Source organism: Sapajus apella, unplaced genomic scaffold, assembly GCF_009761245.1.
Source record: "Sapajus apella isolate SASKATOON/1434 unplaced genomic scaffold, GSC_monkey_1.0 scaffold71, whole genome shotgun sequence".
Taxonomy (NCBI): domain Eukaryota; kingdom Metazoa; phylum Chordata; class Mammalia; order Primates; family Cebidae; genus Sapajus; species Sapajus apella.
The window spans coordinates 9,485,139-9,490,331 of record NW_022437011.1 but is presented as its reverse complement, the minus strand read 5'-3'; the positions used below and the strand labels follow the sequence as shown (position 1 = coordinate 9,490,331).

The 5,193-nt window shown below is 60.3% G+C and overlaps 1 protein-coding gene across 3 annotated transcripts in view; it reads right to left on the bottom strand.

Moving 5' to 3' along the window:
* Window positions 1-4,993, bottom strand: part of CXXC5 (CXXC finger protein 5) — a 35,423-nt gene extending 30,430 nt beyond the window's left edge. Inside the window, exon 1 of one of the 3 annotated variants that reach the window (XM_032250557.1) lies at window positions 4,444-4,993. The gene's annotated coding sequence lies outside the window, so the exon portion shown is untranslated. Of the gene's footprint in view, window positions 1-2,140; window positions 2,393-4,279; window positions 4,369-4,443 lie in introns of those variants that run through there. The other 2 variants (XM_032250558.1, XM_032250559.1) reach the window with 2 other exon arrangements.
* Window positions 4,994-5,193: the final 200 nt, after the last annotated feature.

The window sequence follows — 5,193 nt, the reverse complement described above, 5'->3', positions numbered from 1 at the left end:
CAAAAAAAAAAAAAAAAAAAAAAAAGAAAGAAAGAAAGAAAGAAAGAAAGATAGCCAGCAGCCACCACAGACAGAGACCGCTGTCCATATAGCACAGACACGCCCACTCCCACATTCACAATTCAGACACACTCTATTCAGACCCCCCCAGATTTATAAGCATATACAAAGCACACAGATACACACAAATCACTAATACAAACTCTCCAAAATTCCAAGCACACATAACTTACAGGATATATCATTCCCAGATTCACAGGGACATAGCCAATCTTCAGAAATACAATCTCAGCCGGGCGCGGTGGCTCAAGCCTGTAATCCCAGCACTTTGGGAGGCCGAGGCGGGTGGATCACGAGGTCAAGAGATCAAGACCATCCTGGTCAACATGGTGAAACCCCGTCTCTACTAAAAATACAAAAAAAATTAGCTGGGCATGGTGGTGCGTGCCTGTAATCCCAGCTACTCAGGAGGCTGAGGCAGGAGAATTGTCTGAACCCAGGAGGCCATTGCACTCCAGCCTGGGTAACATGAGTGAAACTCCGTCTCAAAAAAAAAAAAAAAAAAAAAAAAAAAGAAATACAATCTCAGATTCACAAACACACATGTACACGTGCACTATAGATCCGCACACTTCTAGATCCACAGATATACATGCCCTAATTCATAAATCCATGTATGTTCAGATTCCCACACCCTGAGACATTCAACACAGAGATTCACAGATATAGATACACAACTTAGAGACACACATGTCCTGAGTCATAAGCACACATTACCCAGATTCCCACATCCCAGAGCAACAGACTAGTGCCCACACAGCCTCATCTCTGTCAGCTGACACTGCCTCTGGCTTTAGGGGGCAGGTGGAGGGTTGGAGATTCCTGGGTCTTTGAGGGCGCAGTCCTTTCTCATTGCTCAAATCCAGGAAGGGTGGGCTCAGCGTTGGGGGGAGGTGAGCGGGAAGTAAGAGAAAGCAGAAAAAAACTTTAGTGGGATATTCTTGTTGGGCAGTAGCGCGTGAGTAACGGGGGAGGCTTTTTGTGGTCTGGTGAGTTCCAGCTATGAGTGAGAGTTTAACTATTAATACACTTAATCAAGGACACTACACACACACATACACACACACACGCGCGCGCACACACACACACACACAGAGCCGCGCACGCACACACAGGGCTAGGATGGGACCAGGTGGTGGGGGTAAGAGAGGGAGAGCCCCAGAAAAAAGAAAAGAAGGAAAGCCCCAATCAGGGCCCCAGGGGGCGGGGAAAGTGGGCGGAGCTTCTATCCTAGGCCGGCCTCCAGAGCTGGAGCAGTGATTCATTTGTGCACCACCAGAAGGGTGGGGTTTGATACACAGTAGGTGCTCAATACAAATATACTGGGACAACAAATAAATAACATATCAAGAGCGGGCAATAATAACAGTAACAACAATGTGTGAACCCCCCATCCTTGTTCAATTAGGGCATGCCCCAGAGCATCATGCTTGGGGGAGTTAGTTGGGACTAAATGGTCAAGCCACCAGACAGGGGCTCTAGGAACCCAGGACTGGGTCTGGCTCACCCGTATTCCCTCATTCCTCCACCCTATCTTGCAACCTGGAAAATCAGCCCAGCCCACATCTCTCTCTCCTCTGAGAGGGACCCCCTCCATTCCAGCCTCCCATAAACAGCAAGGTGCAGTCCTAAAGAAGGCGGGGTTTTTCATTCCCCTAGACTTGTTTCTTTATCCAGATCCACGCCTGCCCCCACACTCCCATGGGTCTCAGTTTCACATGTGCCAAATGGGTAGGAGGCAGGTAGAGCTGGAAAGGGGCAGCAAGAGTTGAGGGTCACAGTGGGAACCCACGGAACAAGGGCCTGTGCTGGCTGGGGCCCTGGATGCAGAATCCTCCCTTCCCCTTCCCCCACCCCAGCCCAGCCCAGCCCAGCCGGGTGGACATTCCAGGTCTCACGTGATAAAGACGAGGCCACTGGCCCTCGGGTAAGTCAACAGGCTCTGTCGTGGGAGAGATAGGAGGCCCCAGCCAGGGTCACCTGCTGAGCGGGGAAAACAGCCAGGACCAGATACACACATAAATAAGACACCAACCCGACAGCCAGCTAGCCAAGGGGTCTGTCTTCTGCAGAGGCTCACCTTGGAAAGGGAGGTGGCATGGAGAGGGAGGCCAAGGCTGACAAGGGGCGTCGCTGGGAGAGACCCAGCTCCTGGGAGGGTGAGGGGTAGGGGGACGCTACCCAAGTTCCGGGGGTTGGCTGGGAACTCTGAGACCAACCTCCGTCAGCTGTTCCCATCTCTTTCCAGGGCAAAAATCAAGCCGTCACCCCCTCTCCCTCCTCCCCAAGGAGAGGACAATTTCCGTTCTGGGAGGGGGGTGACAGCTGCAGAGCGGGCCACTCCCCACCTCCCCCCACCCCCCAAGCTCCAGCCTGACTCTCGTTTAGGGAAAATGCTAAATCAACAATACGCAGTTGCGGGTAGGTAGCGCGCCGGCCTGAGTCTCCCGGCACGGCTCTCAGAAAGCGGTTTAGATGGGGGCTTTGGTCTCAGTTCCTGGTTTTCTATAGGCGGTTGGAAACCAAGGCACTAGCGTCTTTCGACCAGGTGAAGCTTAGGCCAGTAGGCCCCCCCACAAGACGTCTAATTTAAATACTACCAATTGCAAAGGACAGACGCCCCCCACCCCGCGGTCTGGGGCAGCTGAGGTGGCGCCGGGTGTTCAAATCGCGCTCCAAACAAGTCCGCAGCGACCGCGCTCGCAGCCCCCGCCAGGCGGCCCCAGCGGAAAACTTGAAAGGGACTCTGTTTGCCGGCGGCCCTGGGGCGGCTCCGGCAGGGGCAAGAAATCGCACTCACGCCCCCTCCCCAGCGCTTCCAGAGAAAATGCGGGGGGGGGGAGGCAGGGCCCACCACAAATCCAAGGGCTCCAAACAGCGCCTGCGGTGCGAGGAAAGGCAGGGGTCAGGAATCTGGTACGCCGGACACCCCCTTAGCTCCCCCCTCCGAAGACACGACTCTCAGACCACCCAGGGTCCAGGGGGCAAAGTAGGGCGCAGTTGCCAAACCTTCAGACCTTCGTCTCGGGAGACTAGAGGGAGTGGGTCTTTCCGAATGAGTCACTACAGAACCCCCCACATTTACTGGTGCTTCCTTGCAGCCCGTGGCACCAGCCCAACTCCATGCACCCCTTCTGATTTCCAGGGGGCAAAAAAGAACAAAAAAAGATCTTGCTCCCACATTACTTGCTTCAGTTCTTCTGACAGGTCCCGGAGGTGGCCCCCCATTTAAAAACCGGGGTCACTCACTTTCCGTCGATCCTACAAATAAACAAAGCCAGGCGCACGCCGCGCTCCCCGCCGGAAAGCAGCCCATCCCGGGCGAGGACAACTTCCCCCAGCCAGAAAATTAACACATTCCTCTCGCGGCGGTTCAACCCCTCACTCCGCTCCGGGGAAGCGAAGGGGAGGGGGCTTGGGCTGAACTTCAGGGGCAAATTTGGGGCCAGAACAGCGTGGCAGGCGCCTGGGACGTCCGCCCCCCACAGTTCCGCAGCTAGAGAAACACCCCCGTTCTCCCTCCCAGGCTCTGCACGCTGCTTGGCCCACGCGGGGCTCTGGAGAGAGCCCAAAGGACTCCCCAAGGCTGGGGAGGGAGGGAGGGAGGGAGAGGCCGCGGGGCACCAGGGGAGATACTTTGATGGAAAAAAAAAGGTCAAACTTCATCAGCCCAGCGGGCACCCCGCGGGCAGCGGGGGCGAGGAGCCGGAGGAGAAATGCAGAAGTGGCCGCCGCCTCTTCCAAGTGGTGGGGGAGGCTCAGCCACGCGTGGTCGAGGACGCCCAGAGCAGTTAACGTCGCCCCTCAACACAGGGCTGCGAGGGGGTCTGATGGGGGGAGTGCGCGCCAGAGATCTACAAGCAGCCGCCCCCGCAGGCTGAGCGCCAGCCCAACGCCAACAGGCGAGGACCCCGGGCGCCCGCCGCCCCAGCGCCTGCGAGCAGGAGTAGTGGGGGGGCGGCACCCGCAGGGAGCGTCCCAGCCCCACTCCACCGCGCCCAAGCCGCGGTCCCAGACCCTAAAACCCCTCTTTTTGTCTGAACTCAGTGATCTGCGACCGAGCATACTGCGGCTTGAGGAGCCTTGGGTATAGCAGCGGCCACCGAGCAATCACCGGCGCTAGGTTTCGTAGGCTTTGGGGCTTCGCGGCTCATCCTGCGGGCGCCCTCTGCCCCTCCCAAACACGGACCCCTCCTTCCCCGTCCCCGGGTCTCCGCACCTGAACTTCGGGGAACCCGCGCCGCCAAACTTTCCGCCGACTTGCAGCGAACTCCGGCCCCGGCCGCGCACCGAACCCCGGGGGAGGAGAGGGAGGTAGGCGGGGAAGGGGAGGGGGCCGGCCTCTGGGGGGGGGTCGAGGGAGGGCCGTGGCCCGACACCTACCGACTCTCCGAGTCGTCCAAGCCGCCACCGCCGCCGCCGCCGCGAGGCCGAGGGGGAGGGGCGGGGCGGGGAGCTGCGCTCCGCTCTGGGCACCGCCGCCGCGGTGCGCTCCGCTCCAGCCGCCAGCAGTGCCCGGGTCCGGAGCCTGAGTCGCGCCGCCGCGGCTGGCCCGAGGCGGGGAGGGGGGGGAGCCTGCAGCACCTGCCCCTCCTCCCCCTCCCCGCGGCCCAAATTAAAAAACAACAAAAAGCAACTAATCACCCCCGAGCGGAGCGCGGCGCGGCGCGGCGGGCGGAGGGTTCAGCGTGCGGCGCCCGGACTCAGCAGGCGGCGCGCATGGCTGGGCGCGGGCTGGGACGCGGGGCCCGGCTTTATGGGGTGAGGCTCTGCCGCTCTTCTCGCTCGGCTCGGGCGCCTGCTCTTGCCGCCAGTGCCGCCTCTGCTGCCGCCGCCTCTACATCCCCGCTCAGGCTCAGCCGCCTCTGCCGCCGCCGCCGCGCGCCCGCCCGGGCAGGAGCTATGAACGCTGCCCGGGGGCTGCCGGCAAAACCCGGACCGGACTCACCGCTCCCCCCCCCCCCCCCCCCCCCGCCGCCACCTCGGCTCCCCTCCCTCCTCCCACCGCCTCCCTCCCAGCGCAGCTCTGGCCACTTGGACGCCGCGGGCTCTGAGGCCGGAGCTGCAGCCGCTGCGCCTCGAGCTCCCCGCGCCCTGACGAGGTCCACCCAGGCTCAGCTCCCTCGCGCGCCC